Below are 25313 nucleotides of genomic sequence, written 5' to 3' on the forward strand. Positions count from 1 at the left end.
TGTATGAAAAAAATTACATGAAGTGTTTGCCTAATACCATTAAAATTTATCATCCTCATATGTCAGTTGCATTTTTCTATTCACTCTCTTCCAAGATATTATTAAATATCTCCTATGAAGTTTTTTCATTCTTCAGAAAAATACTTTGTTAATTCAAGAAAAGAAGTCATTGAAAAACATGGGATAATGCAACCCCTTTTCTTTATTAAGCCTGATGTGCACATAAGTCCTTGCTTCTATCATAGACAAGCAAATGAAGGAGCTGTTCTTGGTGGAACATAAGACAAGGTATAGTGACAAGTGAAGGATTTATTCTCCATTTACCTCAAGAATAAAACTCCTGTTGAGCAGGGAGAGCCGAGAATTTCACGAGGAGTGGAATTCAAATTCAGGGAGAGTTAAATTCAGACATGACACTGCTTGTCTTGAATACATTACTAGGGATCAATGACTTTCCCAGGCTGAAAAGACTTTCTTCAGAAAATTTTTTATTCCATAAAATGCATTTGGTGGTTATAGCACAGGCTGATTGTTCAGGTATAGACCCTTGCTGTACCACAGACTCTATATATTGCCAGTATTTCTCAGGCTGTTAATCAGCAAAAATTCTCCATCTGTCATTAAGGCAATTTACGTTTTTATTCCAGTTTGGACTTTGTGAGCTAGTTCCAGGGAAAGAAATGCAGGCCTAAGGATTCTGGATTGTGACTGAGTTCTTCTGTTAAAGGGGAATACAAGGAGCTTGAGCCACATACCTCTGCAACCCTGAGCCTTGCAACCCTTTGCACCCTTAACATCTCCTCCTAAACCCCAGATACCAGATCTGGTACCAATGTGTCCTTGGGATCTGAGGTGAAACAGCTTCTTTCTGTTTCAGTTCCCTGTGCTATGGTACAGAACAACAGCACTTCTGCAGTTTATACGAGTGATATTAGAATCCCATACTATCAGAAGATTTTCCATACTAAAATACTGTGCTAGAGAGAACCATGCATATAAAATCCCTGAGCAAGAATGAGAACCATAGGAGTCATAGACACCGCTGTGAGAGTGGATATTGGAAACTAGAAATGAGTAATTTCCACTTCTCTGGTTATCCTCAGGGACAGGAATTATTTATGAAATGTGGCAAGGAGCTTTCTTTGACTTAGCAAGTCTGTTTCTTGAGACAGAAAAAAACAGCAAAATTGAAAAAGAGACCAATAAGCAAAAATAGCATTTTCAGTCTCCAAAATGTTTATTTGTTTGGGGGTTTTTTGTTTGGTTTTTTTTTTTTTTTTTTTTTTTAGCTTTTTGCACAATAACAGTCATGTCTGCTCTGATGGTAAAGGATGAAAGGAAGGGGAACAAGTTCAAACCAGAGGTACATAATAGTTTACTAACTAATCAGAACTGAAACAAAATGGAATAAAATGCTTAGCAAAGAAGTATGCATATTTCAAAACCAGTTTTTAATACCTTTTATTCTATCATGACCGATACAATTTTGTTTTTAAACTCTTATCATCCTTATCCCAAATACTTCCCAATATAACTAGAACTGAGGTTAAGTGTGTTAAAATTTAGCAATCTGATTTGTATTGTTGTCATTCATTTGAAAACTAGGAATACAAGTAGACTCATTAAACTAATGAATTTTGTGTGAATTTCTAAGTATGTATATATAGATATATAAAGATATAAAAATATATATATTTTCAAAATATCCTGGTTTTAAATAACTAGTACAAATTCTAACATTAAATCTTTAATTACTCACATGTCACTGAACAAAGAATATATCTGAAATGTGTGTGAACTGCTCTCAGAAAATCAAGGAATATACCATGTTGAGATTTGTTTGCTCAGGTCCACTAAAAAGCTACACATAATATTTACCATAGTGGAACTTTTGGACACCTGTTCTTGGTTTCTATGGTGCCCCAGGAAAGTTATAGATAAATCACCAGAGATACAAGAGCAAACATAAAAGGTAAAGATTTTATTCTTGAAAAATGGGTCTCAAAGAAACGAAGCCACTACTTGTCCCACCCCCTAAAATGCCTAAACCAGAAAATTTCAAGCCTCTCATTTTTTTGTTTAAAAGACTTATGAGGGAAATTTTACAGCCCACAATTAAATCACCTGTACTAGAAAGAAAAGTTGAAGGAAGATATGTGTAAAACTTATTTTATCATCAAACATAATTTTAATATATATATATATTATCATTTAATATATATATATTAATATATATATATCAGGTTATGACTTATTTTTGCATGTGATGAACGCATTTACTGAATGATTGCATATCTGTTTAATCAAATTGCAAACACACTGCATTTGGAAGAAAAGAATGGTGTGACTAGAGAGACACTGTCAATCAGAAATCTTAAATGCACGCAGTCGGAAGAGCTCGTCCATGAACCTAGTCTATCACCTTTCTTGAGGATGACTGTTTATGAATCATTTGTTACACTGTTTCCACAAAACTTTCAGTAACAGGAATTCTACAACTCATTTATTTCAGGTCTTTATTTTCTTGTTTTGTTTTTGTGGGATTTTATCTCTAACATGTGATTTAAATTTCCCTTTCTGACACTTGATTCTTGTGCTTCTCAAAGTAAACTCTGAGCAGAAGACACTCTTAAACAAACACTGTTTTCTTTTGGAATGCTAACACTCTTCATACATGCACATATTCTCTTCTCCAGCCTAAACAACTTCATCATTTGGTTTTGCAGAAATCTTATTTTCAGAACTTTTATGTCTATTATTCACAGATTCTTATATGCAACACTTGTCTTAATATGTCCCATGAAAAAGTTTTCTGTAATTACTTCAATTTTAAAACATGTTTAATCCATTTTCCCTCTATAGCATAAACTATTTTTTCTGAACAATATTATTGCACATTAATTTAATCTGCTTTTCATATTAGTTAACGATTCTTTTCCACAAAATCTTCACTGAATGGATTAATTCTGGGACACCACATGCTGTTTTGTTTTGAAATTTTAGAGAAATCTATTACTTATTTTTGAGTAAGTTTTATGAACTGACTTGATAAAATATATCTTTGAAGGTTTTATTTTACTCCACCTTTCAGAATGTTATCTATCAGAAGTGTGATTAAATTCAGATATTTCATAATGATTCCCTTTCTGTCCAGTAAGACATGTACTTGTCAGTGAAATAAATTCTATTCAATTAGTTTCAATTATCCACATAGACTATAAATCTGTAAAAAAGTACAACATTTGAATAAATAATAGAACTCTGCTTTTGTTTGTGTATAATCTGTTAATGCAGACCTATAGTCCTTTATATATTTTGGAAGCAGGGCTAAAAAATATTGTTATAAAACTTAGGTTAATTTTCAAAGATTGTTCATAGATACTTAGGAAGTTACTATAAGTAATTTAGTAAGTAACTTTGGTTGAGTTTCTCAGCCAATGCTCAACCTATACTGTTTGTAGCCATTCCCCTAAAAAATCCTTGTTTTACTACTAGTAAAGGTAATGAATCTATAGAAGTCACCATCACGATAGGAGCTTTATCTTCAGTCATTGATTTCTCTACAAAGAGGAAATGAAGCAATCATACAATTCAACTAATATATATTACTTTTGACCTAACCAGGAGATACACAACAAACTCTTCTGTGGATTCTGTTAGCTTACATGATTAAGTGCTAATTTTTCCCAGAGAAATCTTATTACCCTGAGTCAGAGGCATAAGCCCCTGTTCCCTTGTCCCCTGGGGCTATCCCAGGAAATCATTATGGGCTTGGTGAGTCCCGCACTGAGTCCACAGGGGCAGCCCCCTGGTTTGGGAGATGGCACTCACTGTGCCAAGAAAGAGTGTTGGGGGACTGCACAAGATAAAGAAATGTTCGGGAAAGGTGCCAAAGGTGGGGCAAGGGAGGGATCAAGGTGGTTAGAAAAGTAGGAAATTGAAGGATAAGGAGATAAAATGAGCTGGTCTTTTGTAAGAAGACGATTTATGCTTGTCTAGACCTGGCTTGTTCCTGGTCAATGAGGTCAATTCTCTCTTCCAAATAAACTGCCTATCTACTTTCCTAAGTGAGGACTCTATTAGGCATGTATGTGCAAATGTGGAAGTTTGAGTGCAGCAGCTGGAATGCTCAGAGGGTCCTTGTGTCTGTGTGCCAGAAGCAGAAGAGACAGGAACATATGCACTCTATAGTGTGTGTGCACATAGGTGCCTGCAATTTCCTAGAGAACTTCTGGGTGGACTAGATAATGTGTGGAATAAAAAGGATGGGAATCAGTTATCAGGAGTGTCATAAGTTTACTCAAAGACAGGAGAATACAGAGTTGTTGAGACTGACTAAACTGGACCAACTGGAGTCAGTTGTTCCAATCCAGCTGCTGAGATTAAGAGGTCTCAGGGAGGGCTGTGAGCAAGGCCAGAGATCTAAATCACCCTACTTGTGAGTTCCATTCATGCAGAGTGCATGTTTGGGCATGAAGAAAAGGGGGAAATGTGGGGACCCATGGACTAGCTACTAGATAGACTAAGGTTTGTTACTGGAGGAAATTAAAGGGCCCTGTCTCTTGGCATCCATGTGGCCAGGGTTTGGTGTTTATGTCTGGGTATCAGCTGGAGTGGGGCTGTGAACATTAGAGGATTATGTGTTGATGTGCTGACCATGCACCATCTTAAAATCCAGAGGCAACTGCTGTTTATATATGTGTGTAATTTCCACTGACATTTTCTCCTCAATCAGTCAGGAGGATCAGGCCCTTCATGCTTGTATTTTAGAATGGTGTGGTTTGCGTATGTATTGATCTATATGTATTGAACCATGCAAATATATGCACATGGAAAGAGAGAGAGAGAGTATACCTATTTAAAATACAGGCTCAGCCTGCTGACTGCTGGACATAAAATTATCGAGTTGCAACAGCCTTGCCTCTCTTGGGCTGCAAAACTTGGTAGTTTCTAAAAGACTCACCTTTGGAGAGTGAGATAAACAGGTGTTAAAATCTGCATGGACAAAATAGAGCTGATTGCTCAGCAGCACAAATGTACTTTCCATTGGTACAAATAACTATCCTCAGTTTGTTGCAGATTTATACCAAAAAGTATAAATAAATAACAAATAATAATTAAATTAAAAAATTAATTTAAGATCTTCAGTCTAGTCTTCAATGTGCAGGATTCTGAGCTGGACGTTCTGCAGAGGCAAATGCTGAATGCAGTAAATCTGAGCTGCACTGAATAATAAGTTTTGGGATATTTTGTCTTTGCTGTGGGGTAATTGTCTATATAAACATTGAACAGATATTTTCTGGATTTTTCTGGATTTTCTCAGCTTTGAACTGTATAACAGGTTCAATAAGTAGAAACGAAAAAACTAGAAAGGGCCATGTAGATAATTTTGTATAAAGATGACTCTAAATACTCCACAGGAGTAGAAACTAAAAAGAAAGTTGCAAAGTGATCAAAATATACAGGTCATGAGGATTAAACTCAAAAAATAAGTATTTAACTCTACCAATATAAAACCAAAACTCAGTCCAGATTTGTTAAAAAGGTCATGAACCATTGAACTGGACTTTTGACTCAAACTAAGCTTTTGAAAACTCCATTTCTTCCCAGAGGAGTAATGAAAGAGGATTGCATTAGCTTTTGATATACTTACTTGCTCTCAGCAGGGATTCAGTAGTATCTGAGGAGTTTTGCTTTGAATTTTCTCATTTGTTTACATGCTTCCAAAAGCATTAAAAAAGCCCACTTTTCCTTTTCATAAAGATTTATCGTGTTCTCTGGTAAAGCTTGGATAATTGATATCAAAAGGTTTAATCTTCTCTGAGAGTTCACCACAGATAAACCTTTCAGCTCCAACATTTGGCTACTTCTTTCTGAAACAGCACAATGACAAAGCCAGTCTAAGAAAAAAAAAAAAAAAGCAGGAGTTCCTATTCTGTAGAAATGCCCCCACCCCCACTCTCCATTACATTATTTAAAAAGAAGCTGGACTAATATGCACCTAAGAAGAATCGTGGAAATCAGAGTGAATCTCAAGATATCCCTTATGTAGGCCAGGTTGTCTGTCTTCTAGCTTGGATAAAAGAGCTCTATGTATTACAGGCAGTGTGTGCAAATTTTGACAAGATGGGGATATTATAGCAACAAAACTGTATAAAAAATGGCAATTATCTTCAGCTTTCAACAAAATCTACAGCTGAAGCAGCTCTTCAAAAAGTTCGTAACAATGCAATACAAAAACTGGGAGAAGAGCAAATGGAAGCAGGAAGAGGCAGTTTCAGCTGCCTCCAATAATGGTGAAAAAAACAAAATTTAAAAGTTCATTAATATAGAATGCTATAAATAAAGTAATATCATTAATATCCTCACATTTCAAATAAAAACTGGAAACATTTCAAGTCTGGGAAAAAAATGGCAAATATAACAACAATCTAAATTTGAGCTGTGTTTGGGATTCATCTGTGATGAATCAGCTGTCATACAATGCAAAGATCACTTGAAGTAAAGCCAAGTATACACCAATTCCCCCAGCCAAACAGAGTATCAGCTGTTTTCCTGAGTGAGAAATATGATAAAACTACTTCAGTACTTCTAGTAACAAATGCTGTGAGTGAGCATATTTGTAGGCCTTGGTGAAATTTTATGACAATGGAGAAATTAAAATCCATTTAGTCATGGCCTTTTTTCACTTAAAACTTAGAGGGCTCACAAAGTTCCACTCTAACAGTACAGACATACATTATTATTATTTGGAAAGATAAAAATTTCCAGATTTATGTATTAATTTATTAATTTTGCTTTTTAAAATAATCGAATTAAATATAAGGATTTTTTTGCTGTTACTATATTAATAGAGCAGTGGAAAATGAGAAAAAAAGTAATGACGTGACATGCAAGAAAAAATATATAATTCTGTGCAGCCTAGGCAGCCAAATTATGAAAAGCCAGTCACTACAACACTAAAATATGCCACTCCAGCAAATCAGTACACATTGGTCCACCTGAACCAGTGCTCACCTTACACACATGTAATTTTTGGATTTCTGTGATTATGTGTATTCATACACAGTGGTATGCTCAATACACATACCATTGGAGTCTCTATACATTTTTCTCTGAGGATTCTTCAGGAGAGCTGCTGAGCTCTCAGACAAGCTAGATCTGCTCAGAGGAAATTAATTATATGGGCAACACCCCTAAATCTGTTTTAGATCCCCTAAGATTTATAAAACTAAATTTTTACTGCCCTTTTGAAGGTAGGCCAGGAAATGGATTCATAACATAGATGTTGATTAAAGGAAATCACATGTGAACCATGCTGGATATGATTATACTGAGATAATTAAGTTTGTAAATGTTTACATTTTTTATTATTATTTTAAATCTCAAAAAGTCACTACTTTAAGAAATTGGCTTTCAAGGTCTCTGTCTTTATGTCAGCACTGGAGTTAAAACTACTGGGGTATAAAATAGTTTCATGCATTTGAACACATGATCTTCCTGGAAGGTTTCATGCCAGTTCTTTATGGATGTTCTGGAATATTCTTTGGAATGGACTTGAGATTTTTAGTTTGTGGTCTTCTGCATCATGTCACAGTTTGTCAGTGGTGCTTAAACCATTTGTCCATTCACATACACAGTGGGTATACACACAGTATAAGGCAGGAAACTCTAATTCCCATCTTTGCTTTAGAAAAAATCCTGAAAACGTATTAAGTGACAACTATGTTACCTCATTTTTTATTCAGGAGCATATGTTTTCTCACTTTCCATCTTCTGTGTCCAGGTTTCTGATTCTACTCCTCAAGGTTTCCTTCACATATCATGACTATATATACTTAATATATAACAGAAGTTTCAGCTGACAAATTTGTTAGGTTAAACTAGCTTAAGACTGAAATTCCTGATATCTGGAACTTTTAATTTTCTTCTGTACACATAGAAAGTACAGAAACAATTTTTTAAGTCAGTAATCAGCTGTAATGGTTTAGATTTGCCAATTTCAGTTTTCCAACCAATGTGCCAAATAATGTGGTGGGTTTTAGTGCTGGCTAAAATCATCAGGGCACTTACTCATTTCTCACTGTGAGATATGGATTAAGAGAAGGGCAAAACAAGCTTAAAACTTAAAAGAAATAAAGAAACTTTATTAACAGGACTACAAGAATAAGAAACATCAGAATAAAACCTCCAGAACCCCTTTCTCCCCCTACACAACTTTTTTCCTTTCCCAATTGATACCATAGAGACAAAACCTATGTTAAAACAGTACCAACTATACAACAGTCTTTCATCAGTCCTTGTAGGGAGAGGAGTTTTCTCTTGTCATGCCGTGGAGAGTTCTCCACAAGAAACAGTTCTCTCGTGGCTTTCATTTCTACAAATAGTAGCCACCCAGGCAAAAATTCTGTCATTGTGCCATTCCCTCCCATTTTCACAGCCCTTCTAATGGTGTATTCATGAACTCAAGGGGTATTGTTTTAAGGATGAGTTATTCAAAGGCAAAGGTTCTCTCCATCTGTCTCTGTGATCATCTCTGGGAACAGAGGTAATTTCTTCTTCTCTCCCTGGGGGCAAAGGGTCTTCATCAGCTCTCATCTCTCTCTCTGTACAAGCGTTTCATGGGATCACAGCTACTCCAACATCTGCTTAGCTTCATCAATGGATGCCTCTGCTCAGATCTACAGCTTGAATACTTCATCCCCCCAATACTCTTTCATGAATTAATAATAATTGTCCATCTCCATGACCCTACCAAAAGAAAATTTCAGCCTCATTCAGCATCTCCTCATCCCTCTTCCATCTGAGTCTTGGCTCCTTCTTTTACTGACCTTGATGTTTTCATGCTGCCTTTCTACGTGTCACTCTGTCCTTTTCTCTCCCTGGAGAGAGGAACCAGGTCTGCAGGTCTCATCTGTATAGTGAAAGGGTTAAATCTGGCTCAGACCTGTGGATGGTTATGTGATCTCTGCCGGGGCAGCGGCCGGAGCCGTTTATGCTGGAGGATTTGTCGGTGGCTGCAGTGGGATCTCAGCAGCCAGGCCAGCCCTCAGAGGCAGCACACCGCGGGCCGATTGCTTCCCCTCCCCCTGCCTGGCAGTTTCTGGTAAAACTCAGTGGCAGCAGAATTTCAGCCGAGCCGGGGCTGACCCAGCTTGGCAGCACTGCTGGAAAGGGCTCAGTCCCCCTGGGAAGGGGTTTCGGCCACCCCACCAGAACGGGACCCAGAGGGCTTCCCGGGAAGGGCCAGTGCCGCAGCAGAGCCCGGCTTGGCCTGGAGGGACACCCTCTGCCTCCATCCCCTCAGTCTTCATCCCCTCAGTCTCCATCCCCTCAGTCTCCATCCCCTCAGTCTCCATCCCCCTCAGTCTCCATCCCCCTCAGTCTCCATCCCCTCAGTCTCCATCCCCTGCCCGGGAGCCGCTGGGGTCTGGCCCGGCCTTTCCCCAGGCCACACAGGCCGCGGGGGCGCGGGGCTGGCCTCACCCGAGCTCCGTTCCCTTCTGAGGCCAGAAACAAAAGAGAGAAAAGTTCCCGAGCTTGGCTTTTTTAAAAGGTGGTATTCACAGAGGTGGACCTAATTTTCAGTGGTGCAAAATGTTGTCAGTTCTCAGAACTGGCCAGCTATTGGCCTCTCAGACACAGAAGAAGCTCCCAGCAGCTTCTCTCAAAGAAATCACTTCAGTGAGTATCTCTTACTTCTTTCTCTAAATATCAATCAGTGTCAAACTACCACATTTAATTTACTTTAATTTAATTTAAAATTTAATTTAGTTTACCACAGTTAATACTACCCAATCAAAAGTTCTTAGAGACTATGTTTGCCTTAGTTTTTAATCTATGTGCTAAATGGCTGCACAATTTCAATATTTTAAACAATTTTTGGAGCACACCTTACTTCTTCTCCTGCCTCCTGTAATGCATCTCTGATATTACTGAACTGGTCTTTTTTCTTCTCTTAGAAGCTATTATTTTCTAGTTAATTTTACATTTTGTGAATGGAACAAAAGGCAAGACAGTAAGGTTGTATATTAAAATGGCATCACAAAATCCAGTGGGCCAATATAAATGAAATAATATAATTGGAAAATGGAGAATAAAAATAATCAAAATTTAGAAATATGATTTAAATTTAATTATAGAATTAAACATTTTGTTGTTGTCTATAAACAAAAAAGGAGGATTTATCATAGGAATGAAAAATATATTTTGTTCAGCAATCAAGTTACATAAACCCCAAGTATTTTGTGATAATATTTTAATCTTTAATTTTTTACATTCAAATTTTAAATGTGATTATACTGAAATTTGAGTATTTTTCAGAAATTAATTTTCTCTGCTATCACTATTTACTTTTTGTCTTCAAATATTCAACAAAAGTAATATTATCATTATTTTTTAGTTTTCTATTTATGATTAAACAAAATAGTACCAGAGATGATGCCTAAAAATAGCTTACTTATATAAGCAGTGTTAATAGCTATTTCCAATAATTTTATACAATTTTGTGCAAACTTCCTATTTACTAATTGCTTGCAGAATTTTAATAAGTAAACAATAATCTGATGGATGTGAGATGGCTGTGTTGACAATAATAATTTGACAAATAGGTCTTGGGAAGGAAGCACTTCCTCATGTAATTTTATTGTCAGAATGCTCAAAAATAAAGTGCATCTGAAGACAACAATGTCTCAGAAAAGACCAGTCATAAAATTGATTTGACAGGCTTGTTTTTGGCTTGTTGCCCTCAGTCTCTTTAACATCTTAAATCAGCCTCCAGTTTTTCCTCTGACTAAAAGCTTCAGATTGTTCCTCTATTTTTCTTCTTTTTTATCCTTTTTTTTCCCCCATGTTGGAAACAATATTTTTACTTTTTGAGCGTTTATTTAAACATAAGCAGGTACTCTCTTTCCTCAGGCATGAACCCTAATTAGGATTAAAAGGTTTGTAATTAATGTAATCTCAGTTCCACCAGAAACCTAGAGCTCAATCTGACAGAGGCCTTCAATACCAAAAATAGAATGTGGGTGGAATTGAGTTACCTATATTTAAAGTTGCTATCTTAAAAGCTTGGCAACCTGCACCTTAGCCTACTAAAGGTGAGGGAATGAGGTGCACTTCTGTTTAACACCACTGTGGGGGCTGAGCTGCTCCTCAGCATTTCAGTACCGCGACAGACTCCACATAGAATGACAGTCTATTTTAGCAATATGGCAATGATGTTATAATCCTCCTTTCAAATCATTGTCTCAGGTCTAAACCAAGTTTTCAAATCAGGCACTAAGGATCAGCATCCTTCTCAGTTTAATAAATTCTATGAGAACCACTTGAGATTAATTTTATTTTCTGGAAGACTGATCTACTTACCAAGTACATTTAAAGTATGTGAAGCACCCAACTCCTGACAAAATTGTGCAGCAAAGAAAATAAATTATTAAATTTGTAAAATTAATCAAGCCCTTTACATTGTCAGAATTCTGGAATATTTAACTCTGGAAATTGTTATCCCTGATACAAGCTTGTTTGTGTATCTCAGCAAATGGATGTACATCACAAAAGAAATTCCCAAGTGCATGCAGGAACCTAGAATATTTTCCTTCCATATAAGTGCAGAATACACTAAGCTGAAAAATCACATACTCTCTGGTCTAGAGAAGAAAATATGGATTATCTAAAAATATTTGGATTCTTCATTGTATGGGGGAAAAGCTACAAGGGAATAAAGAGTTGTCCATACTTCTAACACTCAGTCAATTACTTCAAACATAGTCATTGATGAGAGTAGATTTGGGTTTCAATGCTCATTTTAGACATCTCAATTGCTAGCTTGCCTTCAGTCTAGCTCCATTCTGAGCCTAATTCTTAACCATGTACCTAACTGGATGCAGAAAAGTGATACCATTTAGTCTCAACTATGACGCCAGTCTAGGAAGCAAAGTGGAATTAATTACAAGCTATTAACTGGCTTTGGACTTATTGTTTCACACCCCTGCTCTGTTTTTTTTTCCCCCCAGGTCTTGGAGAACATAATAGAGGAGTTGAATGAGAACCAAAATGTGACAGAGTTATCACGCTCTAGTAAAGGTTATGTCTTTATTTAAAAAAAAGATATAATAATCATCAAAAAAGTTTACTAACTCACAGTGTTAAGCTTGGTCATTTGAAATGAGCATACATGAATAGTGTTTTCATTGCTATTAACCAGAAAATTCTATAGCATTTTGTCCCTATACACTTCTATACACTTTACTATGAGCACTGTAAGAATTATTTTATTATAGATTATTTCTTACAGTAATTGCCTTGGGTTATGAAGTCTCAAAATGGGAAGAGTCAACTAATTTTTGAAATTTTTTTAATGAATGTCTATTGAAAATGAAATGTTTATGATATGTATATTTTGTCTAAAAATGCATGTTTGTTGTCATCCATCTTATTTTAAGAAGATATCTATATGTTGGTCATAGATACAAATTTTCATACAAACTAATTTTAAATGACCTGATATAGGGTTTGTCTTGTACCTAATAAATTATTTATGAATGCATTACTGATCATTCTGAAGCACATATAACTTCAGTTATCTTAAGATCTGTCTGTTTACCTTAGAATAGTTCCAAGGAGCTAGAGCTATTCTCTGTGATCTAGTATTGAGAACACATGTAATTATTATCCATCAGAATACTCCTCCATAGAGCAGTAAAATGGGGTTGAAAGCTATATTTTTTCTCTTGACAGAGGAAGTGAACTTTTAAAAAATACCACCAAATTTACTACAAGATTCATTTAGAAGTTTTTTTTTTCTGTGCATCTGTGCATATGTCTGAGCACACAGAGGTGGGAGCTCTCTATCCATATGATGGTTTCATCTGTATTGTTAGAACTGCAGTGCACAGCTCTGCTAAGAGAAAAGATGTTTGCAAGACCTATTTTATTTTTCATATCTTTTTAGAATACTACACTTCCAGTTTCATTATTCCTCCTTGTTGAAATAGATTTATGGCAGTAGCAATAAAAAGTGAATAAATGGCCAAGAAGTAAAAGGCTAATAACTAATGTTGTATCACTGCCATTACCACAATGATGAAATCCAAAGCAGTAATCGAAGGACAGTAACTAGGAAAGCAGCACACACAACCTGATATATTTTTAGTTTATATGAGATGCATCATATTTTGAATATTTTTTCATATAATTCTACTTTCAATTAGTAAATATAGCTGTGGAAGAAAAGAACTTTTCTATGAAAATTCTTCTATGCAATTGCAAAATAGTAAATGGTGTGCATGTACTCATTCGTGAGAGACAAGGGAGGAGGTAGGCAAGGAATGAACAGTTATCAGCTCTATTGTTTATCAAATGTAATGTATGAGGTGAGAGAGAAAAATAATTACCACACATTGTTGTCACTGTTTTTTGGTTGGATTTTTTTTTAATTTTACTACAGTAATTCCATTGATTTGAAATGCAAGTCTGAGCAGTCAGCTGAGTTTATATTGTTCTATCATAACATGATTTTACATCTCATGGGAGGAAAGACTAATATTTCCATAATCAAAACCTGTTCTGACACTCCCTGAAATGACCACACAAATGGAATATTTTGCTCTGAAGAAACTTTTTTCTCTGTAAATGGAGATAGTGCTCCAAACAATGAGCTTAGACCAGCAGAGTACTGATAAACATCACATTGTGCTTTAAGACTGGTTTTGAGTTGTTTTTTTTTGTAGAAGATTTTTGTGGTTTGTGGTTAGTTATTTTCTCTTGTGATAAAGCAGCAGGATGTTTTTAAACTACAACATTAAGAGCTCACTTTTAATACCTGTGTTTCTCTCTGTGCTGGTTGGAGAGATAAGTTACTCTGACAGTTTCTTTCCTCTCTACTGATGCCCATTAAGTTCTCCTGAGTCTGAGTTGTTCTGAAGTTTTCAGTCAGCAATATTTAAGAGTTTACAGATAAGATTTAAGAATATATTTAATATGATCACATGCTAACATATAGCGCTTCATATTTATTTGTTCAAATAAGTGAAGTATGAATGATAATCATTGAAAATATGCATTTTTGTGTTTTGCATATACTAAGTTCACTTTTAATGTGAAAACTTTGAGACACAGGTAAGTAAAAAACAATTTGCTTGAAATATGCCCTCTAGCTACAGCACTTTCTCATATCAGGCATAGTGCTATTTCATTGTCATTGAAATAAAAGTTCACTTTTCATTGCCCAGACAGCTGAAAAATCTATTGCAACCTCAAGTACCCAGAGTTACACAAGTTGACATTTACATTTGCCATATCTTGGTTAATAAATTTCAGATTCTGACTTTCCTGACATTTTCTCATACAAAGTTACTTTCCTTACCTAGAAGTTTAGCAGGTGTGCATTCAAGTCTAAGAAAATGTGGTGCCAAGTTTGGGGGTAAGGTGTAGAAAAGAGAGAGTGAAAGACAAGACAGAGAGAAAAACTTATGGAACATAAACTAATAAAATGAGAAGTGAATTGTCAGAGAGTTTATCTTTGAAGATACATAGTTATACTTTGGGCTTTTTAAAAAATAACAAAAAGAAAAGGCAGAAAAAACTTTTTTGCAATTATTTGTTTTACTAAAATTATAAATCTGCTGATGAGTTTTAATCCCTTGTGTAATTTGTATTGATGCAATGAAGAGCAGTCTAAGTCAAATGATGTGCTTTATAGTCTAACAAAGAACGTTCAAAGACACTTTTGCAGTTGTTGTTAGTAGAGGGTCTAACTTGGGTTGTCATATTGACTATATCTTCACTACGCAATATACCCACAAGCAATTCTATGTGTTTTAGCTGATTATTCACTTTTTAAACGTGTTTTTCCGCATAAATATTAACTTTACTGCTTTGATCTCGCCTCATTTTTGGTCTCGTTGAAAACAAGCATGCATTTCAAATTCTGAAAACCATCTCTTTTGAGGGTCTTAGAGCAACAAGAAACTGTGTGACCACATTAATTTACCAGCATGAATTTTAACATGCATAAAAGAAACATTTCCATGCAGACAGAACATTTCCAAATTCATTTGAATTCCCAATAGCCACATTTTGAATTTAGAAGTTTGGCAAGTACTCACTACTATATGCAACAGCTTTCTCAATTCCAGTTACAATTTCAGAATTCACTTGTATCTGAATGCTGAAAAGATAGGATCTGATTCTGATCTGACTTACCTCTTCATGGTTCTTAAACATACCCAAGTTTCTATGTCTACAGGTAGTTATGAAAACAAAACCAAGTCTGATATACTGGACTATTTTTCCGATAACCTTACTTAGTCTAAAACAAAGATTTTATTTTTAGCACATTCTTTTATCTCATTGAAAACATTTTCTCTCTAGGCACAATTCTTTAGGCATGCTAGTGCTAACAGGCACTTCTAAATCTCATGGTTTCAGCACGAACTTTCACTCATCATATTGCAAATATGTATGGTTTACATATCGTACCACAAACTTCAGTAGTTCTTTAAACATCCTGTGGGTGACTTTGGAAATGTCTGTGCAAATTCTGTTTCTTCTGAAGACACTTTCTGCCTTTCATAACAGATTCCCTGCCATCATCACCACCAGTAACCTTCGTCTACCTGGGCTCTTTTGCCATTTCTATTGTGGCCTGCAATCAATTTTCAAGGTTATGTGGCTCTGTAATGGAATATTAACACCCTGAGAGTAGGCTTGCCAGCAGGAGGTGTGTCAGAGCAATTTGACAAACATTGCTTTGAAGGACTATGACCTTGGAAGCCTCTAGCAGGACAATCCATGAATTTGGAGTAGCTGTCAGATTGAATTGTAAAAGGGTGTTTATTAGCACACAGGATTACAATGAAGACTCATTCATAAACATTAACATCCTGCCAAAGAATGGATCACACAAAAGTTTAATGGAATATCTATTCCCTTATTGTGAACACATAATCCCCCAAAATTATCTATCTGCATTCTTGGAACACCATAACTGTACCAAAGTTTTCAAGTCCTTATTATTTTACATTGAAGCTTTTTCCTTATAACATGCCAAATCCTCCCCAGCTGGGCACTGGCACAGGTCCCACTGATTTTAACAGAAGCAGACTTGCCTTCAAAAGAATGTTATAATGATGGTCATGTTAATATTGGGCACCACAACACATACTTTTAGGCCACAGTTAAGCATCTGAAATTAATTTTTTAAATCCGTATTGTTACTTCAACCTAAATTTTTCTGGCTTTTCAAAGATTTTCAGTGGCCATGAATCAATGGAAAGACCTAGGGGAACGAAAATTAGGTCATATTTATCAATGAGCCTTAATCAGGATTTAAAGCTTTAACTGCAGACATCCAGGTTTGGAAATCTGGGCCTATGGTTATAGCCCAGACATCTTCATTATTTTCTGGGAATGATCAGACAATTATACAGTAAAGACCATGTGCAGCACTGTTGACTATGGCATAATTAAAGAGAAACAATAAAGCATTGAGTGTTCAACGTAAAAAATATTGTAAAATTACATCTAACCACTGAGCAGATTGTTTTTAGATTCTATTGGAAAAAACCTTCTCTGAGAAATAAAACTACAGAAATAAAATATAAATTATAATTATTTAGCCTAAGTATACATTTGTGGGAAATTATTTTCAGTAATTTTGCATTTATGAACATAGTTTAAAAGGCAGATTCACACAGCAGCAAATTCTCAGTTACAAACAGAATCTTCATTTTGCAAATAGAAGTGTGCTGTTGTTAGACAGAAGTACTTATGTTCTTTATGCTCGACACTACAGTTTATCTCCTTATTAAATATACAGAAAATGTGAAAATGCTAATCCTACCAGCTTGCACTGCTCCTCTGTGCAGCACAGTAAGAACTTAATCATGTATTGTCTTCAAAAAACCCCTAGAACTACCTAACATATGTAATTGGCATAAAGAAATATTTCCTTCCCACTGGTGTCCCCGTTCAGTACAACAGGGCCTGACAGCACATGCAAGTCACACAATTCCGAAGCTGTGCCGGTACCCACAGGCTGCAGCAATAATCATCCTATACCTGATCCAAGGCTGACTGAAGTGAAAAGTTATTGCTTTCTGTGGCTTTTGGATCATGCAATTCTTGACAGATATACCCTTCACTGCACTCTGACATAATCCTCATATCACACAAGGTAGTTGGACACAAAAGGTACTACGACATCAGCAGGCATAAGATTTATGTAAAGAAAGTTGTTGAATGATATTCTTTGCATGTCAAGGTTGATCCCCAGAGAGATATGTAATAATAATAATGACCAAGTAATAACCTTGTTTATTATTTGTCACATATCCAGTTTTAGTAGAGAAATACAATTCCTTCTGAAGTAAAATGTTGTTTACTCCACAAATAATATCAATCATTTTTTAAGAATATTTTCCCTCAGAGTTCATTTCACACCATTTTGTAAATGCTGGTATACAACCACATAGAGGGAGAGGCAGGCAGTGCCAGATCACTTGACCTTCATGATTCTCCACTGGCAATATAAAACGGTTTTCCTTTACTGTATTTTTTTCATCTCTCTCTCTCTCTCTCTCTTTAAATTCCTATTCTGAACATATATATAATTTATGATTTTTTTTTTTTGTGAAATCATGGCTCTATTCACTAACATGAAGACTTTGCTATTACCCTCAGCTTTTCAACACAGTTATAAAGAGCTATGTAGACAGTTCTGGGCTAGCATTAAAAAAACCATTATTGCTCAATAACTTAAAAAAGCAGAACCAAGATGGCTTTTTCTACCCACTGTACCAATTTGCATTCTATAAACAGAAGCAGCTATTTTTTATTAGATTATAATTCAATAAATGGCACACTATAGTAAGGGAGGAACAATTTTCTAAAATAATTTTCAATAATTATTGAATTATTATAAACCAAAAAACCCCATTTAGCTGTTTTACTTGTAAGCTTATAGTCCTTAGATAAAGCACATCACATTGAAAGAGGAGAGAACGAGTGAAACAAAATGAAAAATGTTGCACCTTTCAATGGCCTTGAGTCACGTGTTCTGCAACAGATTAATGCTTCACTGCACCTTTACTCCTTATGCTGGATTTTTATTATAAAATAAAGCCAGAGATAACGCAAATAAGAAGTGCAAGCAGATTTATAGTGAGAGGAGCTATTGAAGTAGGGAAGAAACAGACGGTTGAGGGGGACAAAGGACAGCGAGGCAACAGAGAGGAGTGTGGAGGAGGCTGCATATTTTCCATCACACCAACTGAATATTCAGGTAGTTGGCACAAATCACTGTGAACTCTAGCCATGTTTTTATATCTAACAAAATTTAATCTTCAGATTATAAACATGGAAATACAGTACTTGACGATTTTTTTAGATAGAGCTGGGAATTCTACTCCCTGATTGCAATCACAGTTTCAAGTTATATTATTAAAAACAAAAATAAAAGGGAAAATACAGAAAATAGAAACAATTTTTTTTTCCCCCCTGTAATGGGCAGCTTCAGTGGAGTTTCTGGTAATACAAAACTTTTTCCAATGTCTAGTTGAAGTATACTTCTTGTAATAGCATTTTACTTTGCATTTTGCACCTTTTCTTCCTCATTGTTTATAAGGTCTCATTTCAACCACTTTGGTGTGGAGATCAAACTGATACTCTTACAATGAAATGACTGGCTTGCTAGATGAGCAGACAGCAGTCAATATTGTCTACCTTGACTTTGGTAAAGTTTTCAACACTGACTCCCATAAGATCCTCAGAGAAGTTGATAGGTATGGGCTGGATGGGCAGTCAGTGAGGTGGACTGAAAATTGGCTGAATGGCTGAGCCTAGAGTGGGATGATCTACAGTGCAAAATCTAATTGGAGGCATCAGTGTAAACTGACAGTCAATACTGGGTGTGATCCTCTTTATCATCACATACCGATCTGGATAATGGTGAAGAGTGTAATCTCAACAAGTTTCTCTTGTCGCAAGACTGACACACCAGTGAGACATGCCACAATCCAGAGGGACTTCAACAGGGGCAGAAATGGGTGGACAGCAACCTCATCAAGTTCAATAAGGGAAGGCAAAAATTCCTGCACCAGGATATGCTGGGGATCACCCAGCTGGAAAGCAGCTTTGCAGAAAAGGACCTCAGTGTCCTGGTGGACCATTCAGAGGACTACAGAAATCTCTGCAGTGTGTGATGATGTCTGTTCAATAGTTCAACATACCTCAGTTACTCTTTTCCTGTATTGACACACACACATCTTAACATAACTTCATGACTCTAAAACTGCTATTTGAGTTATTGAAAAGTCATTGAAATCTCACTCTACTCTAGGTGATATAAAATAGGCACACGTTCTTCTTTGATCATGAGTCTACTTCTATGTATACAGGGGACAGACTAACCTTATGACATATGTTTACTCTTAACACCCTTTGGGAAACAACACATTTAATGGTATTGTCTCAGTTTGAAACCAAAAATATTCACCAAATGCAATCAGACTTTTTTTCCCTCATTTTTTCCCTTATTTCTCCTCTTTTGTTCAGTATATTTTTGCAATCAGTTACAAGTTCCTTAAACAAATTAGGGTGCAGACTTTCTATTTAAACACATCTCCTGTGATCTTTGTCAAGGTCAGCCTCACTTTTGTTTGGTAGAGCTCATTAGGGATACTGGAGAAGTTCAAGTCCTAGGAATACAAGAGAGTAAACTACCTTCCAGTTATCTAAAATTTAATGATTAATTTGTTGCAAAATGACAAATGCTTACAAGAAACATTCACTTCTTTTATTTAGTACCATCCTGCATGTGCAGTCTAATGCTTTGAGTAATTCACTACAACAATTTCCAAGTCATATCCAAGGCTGCCTCATGGTAACTCTCACTAATAGCCTGTATAAAACAGTAAGGTCATACAGGCACCCTGCTGTCATTTTACCATAACTTGTTTGTCACAGGAAATATGCACAAAACATCAGGATCATAAAACCCTCAGACAGAGTATGCTTATTTGTATGCCCCATGAGGACAAGAAAAGTTTATTTTCTGAACAGCAAAAGTGTCTTATGAAAATCAGAAATATATAAAGAACAAAAAAACATTTATTTTTAAATAATAACATTAGGTTCCTATGTGAAGCTTATACTGAAAAATCTATTAAGAAGAGAATTCCTTCATGTATATTAGTGTATTACCTGTCTGATTTTTAGAATTGCTGAAGCACGTTCTATTTCAAATGCAATTGCAACAGAACAGTTGTGATAGCAGACATTATAAATTTCCTATAGCAATTCTTTTTTCAGCATTTGTAATGGCAAACTAAGAAAACTATTTGTGAGAATTAGAGCACTATGAGTTTCCAAAATAATTGTATTTTACAGATATGAAGCCTCAGTGTACTTTCATGTTAGATAAACACAACTAAAGGCATGTTTTCTCTCTTATTCCTGGTGTACATATAAACACTTGCAAGTAAGCTGAAGATGTGTGGAGACTTAGGAAAACATGTCTAGGTCAGTCTCCTTCCTGGTCCCGAATTTGTGTTTGTTTCTTTTTCTTGTTCGGTATTTTGCCTTCCTTAGTAAAGTGCTCAGCAGTATCACAGGTTTGGGGGTTTTTTATTATCTTATTTACCATTTGGGACATTGTTTCACAAAACTTGAAGTGGCAAAATGGAAAAAATTCTGTTTAAGCAAACATCCTTTTGCCTTCCAGTACATACACACCCAGATTTCTAAAGCGCAGACTGGCCTGTATGAGTAGTCATAGTCATATAGTCAAATAGTCACTCTGTTAGTTTTTCCCCTTCCTCCTCATCTCTTCACTCATGAATCCCTTCTCATGCTTTCCAAATATTTCTCCTTAGACTTCCTATCTTAGTTCAGCAGATAGATATCTTGGCTGTCAGTTCTCACAACAAACTACATATGATCCTGATGAAGCCAGTAAGAGTTGAACAATTAATTCCCTGGAGTCAGCATGTGAATTAATGCCTTGAAGTTATTTAAAAAAATAAAAACTAAACACTTTCTTCAGTATAAATGGTATGGCCCAGTACAAAAAGGCGTAAAAGAGAAACTAATAGTACTGATTTCCTTAGTACCCTTGTGGTTGGATGGAAGTATTCCATCTACCCTGCAGTTAGGGAAATACACTCTCATAAATTTGTACAATAAATTGATATTTAGGGTAAGACTTTGTGATTGAACAAAAGGCTGGTACACTTTCTGAGAAACTATAAGATTCTTCTCTCAGTTTCAAGGCTAACACTTCACATTCATCCTTTGGGCTCAATATATAAACAGTCACTAATTTTGCCATCAGTTGTCCATCTTTCAAGACCATTTGTGTCAAATGACTGCAGCACCAAGGTACATTACACAAATTCTCTTCCCTTATCTTTACATTACCGTTGACTAGAAACACAAGAAAAATATCGGGGAACTAGCTTATGTGGTCTCGCAGCATGCTACGGAGCTCTCACTACTCCAAAAGTAATGATCTTAAGTTGTCTCTAGTAGTTCTCCTTTCCTTTCTCTGAATAATGTCCTTTGGAAACAAGAAGCAAACTCAAACTAGATTATAAGTGCTTTCCCAGTCCCCTTTGTTTGCCAACTGATAATTCTTTTTGCTTTTGTCTTTTGTTTTAGAAAGAAGCAGGAAAGCTGAACATGGGAGGAGGAAATTTTAACAAGCATCTAAAAGTAATCTACCCTCTTTTCAGTAAATATCTGGTAATCAATTTGGAAGCAAAAAGCAGCACAGGATCTATGAGAATCAAACTTGTTTTCTAGTATTCTAAATTTTCCAAAGTATAATATCCAACAGACTACTGAAAGCAGGCTTTAGTCATAGCTCAGGAAAATGGCACAATGGCAATGACATTGCAGGCCTCATAATCACCATTAAGTGATGAAGTAATGCAAACTTGGCATGAAGTTTCAAGCTTTATGGTGCTTAGGGCTGCCTTAAGCCTACAGCATGCTGCCCATTGTGTAAGATGGATCATATGAATAATGCGCCTTTATGTTTACATATTTAAAGCTTTGATTAACATCTGTTTTGCTACTAGAAAAGCTACCAAAAAAGACAAGGACTACTGTGTCTATACAAGTGGATATACCCTGTACTAAGCAAGGAAGCTTCATCTTAATTTTCACCTAAGGCAAATGTAATTTAATTGTTGACACTGTTGTGGTTTGACATATCTTGGTTTTTAGTTAAGGGAAAAATCTATCAGCCAGGAAGTGATATTTTCCTGTGAGGAACATTACAGCTTTGTTTGTGCCTGACAGAACCAATAGATAGCTAGTTCTGAATATTGATACTCTGTTAAACCAATTAGAGAAGCTTGACACACCTCTCTGAATCATATTTAAGAGAGGAAAAAACTGTGAAAAGAGTAAAATTCTCTTTTACTTCCTACTTTCCGCAAAAGAGTGGTAGCGTTTCCCTGCCCCTTCTCAGTAAGGCTGGGCAAGCTGGCCCACAAGATCTGGCTGCCAGGATGGGGCAGGGGGAAGGGAAGCTCCAGCAGGCCGTGTGTGGCTACTGAAACCTGGTGGTTGCTGTGCCGTGCTCTGCAGTTGGTAGGCCGGGCAGGCCCCGCTAGGCCCAGGCTGGGCCAGGCCAGCCCTGCTAGGCCCTGGGCTGGGCCAGGCCAGCTTCCGTTCCAGCCAAAAGCCAGCGAGCCATCCTGCTGGGAATGAGTCTTCTGGCACTGCGAGACACCAGGGGAGGCTGAGACCAAAGGCAGTCTGCACAGGATGTAGTCCCATGGCTAGAGATGAAAGTGACCAGGGACAAGAAACAGCCAGAGAGGCCACCACTGTTCTAGCTCAGGCAGTGAGAGGCTTTGCGTGCCTATCTGTTTCAGCCTTTCAGCACTGAAACATTCCATTTGAGAACACAATAAATCTGTAAAAGCCAATTTTCTCCTGAGTCAGAAAAGGAAAGGTGAAGGCACATGAGGAGAACAACATGAAGACACCAAGGTCAGGGAAGAAGGAAGAGCCAAAGCCCACAGGGATGAGAATGAGGAGATTGCTGTCATGTCACCCTGTCTTGGAAATTCTTGTGTAAGGCTATGGCAAGGACATGATCCATTAAAGTATTTCCCTATAATTCATGAAATGCATGGGGATGGAGCATTCAAATCACAGTCTTTGAGCAAAGGCACCCAGGCTGAAGCAAACAGATACTGAAGTAGCTGTGATCTGATGAGAAGCTTGAACAGAGAGAGAAGAGAACCCTTACTCCACGGATAGGAGAGAACTTATAATCCTAGAGATAGAAGACCCTTTGTTTCTATACTAGAACAACTCATCCTTAAAATTGCATCATATGAGCTGAGATGGCCCTCAAAAACAGCTGTGGGAAAAGCTGTTTTTGAGGGCCATCTCTAAGTCAATGGGAGGGACTGCCACATAGTGAGCAGGTTTTCTTTTCCCAGGTGAACTAGTTTGCAGTGAAACCAAAGCCACAAGAGAACAGTTTCTTATGGAAAAGTCTCCATGACATGGCAGGAGAGACTCCTCTCCCTAAGTGAACTGATGAAAAGATTTATTTTGAAGTGGTAAACTGACTGAAAACCCCAAGTTTTGTCTCTTTATGTTGTCTGTGGGAAAGGGAAGAGGAGCTGGGGGAAAGAAAAGTGTTCTAAAGGTTTATTCTGATTATTATTCTTCATTTAGTTCCGTTAATAAAGCTTTCTTTCTAACCTTTAAAGTTTTGAACCTACTTTGCTCTTCTCCTGATCCTTATCTCACAGAGGAAAATGAGTACATAATTTCAGTGGGTGCACTGGCATTTGGCCAGCGCTGAACTCACTACATTAAGGGGTGCTGTGATTCGGGTGGTGAACCAAACCCACTACATTAATTGATGTTTTGGCCTGGTTTTCAAACTGAAACCACTACATTCAGGAACATTTTTTCAAGTGAAAGTAGAGACAGAATATAGCCCAACTCACAGCTTGACAATTGAAATATTCCTGAGTCGAAGTTAACAATTAGAAAGTATGATTTGAAATACAATTGAGAAAATAGGTTAAAGATATGCCTTTGTATTTTGAGGAATATAATGGCTTCCTTCTAAGTAAGTTATAAGTACATTTATGCCAGTTTGTTATTAATCAGTGTCCTCTTCTGGTTAGAATAATCAAGTTAAATCCATTTTGTAGACAGCATATAGGAGTTACAGGTAAGTGAAATCAAGCTTTAGTTAACTTTAGGTCTTTGTGGCAGTGACATTCCACGTGAGACGAGAGAGACCTATAAGAGTGCAGGAGTGAAATGTCTTAAATAACTGATGTCGTGTTGCACTAAGACATTACACTGAGTGTTTTTTCCCTGTGCTCCCGCCCTGGGTTTGTGATGTTGGTTCCTTCCCCTTGCCCCATCGCTTAGGTCTCATTCCATTGGCTGTAATTCTACTCTCCCCCTTCCCCCCAGTGTAAAAGTCCCTGCTATTTCCTGTTCTGTGTCTTTTTTCCCTGGAGTGGTTCCAAGAATAAACTGAGGGCCGCTGGTCACAGAAGAAAGAGCCTCCCTTGTCTTTTACCTGTACACATCATCGTACCCTCCTCCCCCCCGGTACACAAGGAGCTAGCTAGCAGACCCCTAGGGCCGGGAGTAGAGGATTACAGCAAACTGAGTCCTATAAAAAGCTTGGAGCAAAGTTTTACTTTAGGCTATTTAAAACTAGTCATGATTTTATTATTCCAAAATATAAGAAATATCTATGTCTAAAACCAAATTAAAAATACAGTGAATGGGTCATCTTGTTTCTAGTAACCTCCAAGTTTCTCATCTCTCAACTGCATAACTATAAAAAATATCTACTTTTATATTTTTCTATGGCTGCACATGAAAACCTGAAACAAATTCCATTTTGAGTTCTGATTTTCTGCAAGTTGATAGCCCAAATATTTGAGTGAAATAAAAGAAATAAACAATAGAAACTTGTGATTTTTTTTTCCCCTGAGAACTAACATGAAATCATGGATTTTAAGTCATGGAGGACAGAGGGAAAAAATAATCTATTTCCTCTGCTTCCTCAATGATGCCTTCTTTAGATCAAGCTTGAGATCTTCAAAATGGACTTTTAACAAGCATATGTGGAATAACTATATAAACTATACATAAAAGTAAAAATGATGATTTTTTCCTTTGTTTTCAGAAGTGTTACAGGTCAAAAAACACCAAATAACATCTACCAAATACTTATGTTAAATACGGATTTTTCACTTTGTGGCTTGATTTTAAAGCCTTGCAGAGATATATCAAAGAATCACAGAATAAGCTGA

The 25313-nt window shown here is 36.5% G+C and overlaps 1 long non-coding RNA gene across 1 annotated transcript; it reads left to right on the forward strand.

Moving 5' to 3' along the window:
• Nucleotides 1-9000: 9000 nt before the first annotated feature.
• LOC147655333 (uncharacterized) lies at nucleotides 9001-23734 on the forward strand. The gene is made up of 2 exons (XR_015284192.1): nucleotides 9001-9684; nucleotides 12015-23734. It is a non-coding gene; the product is annotated as an uncharacterized LOC147655333 (long non-coding RNA).
• Nucleotides 23735-25313: the final 1579 nt, after the last annotated feature.

The sequence above is a fragment of the Cyanistes caeruleus genome, chromosome 1, assembly GCF_971803275.1.
Source record: "Cyanistes caeruleus chromosome 1, bCyaCae1.hap1.1, whole genome shotgun sequence".
Classification (NCBI taxonomy): Eukaryota; Metazoa; Chordata; class Aves; order Passeriformes; family Paridae; genus Cyanistes; species Cyanistes caeruleus.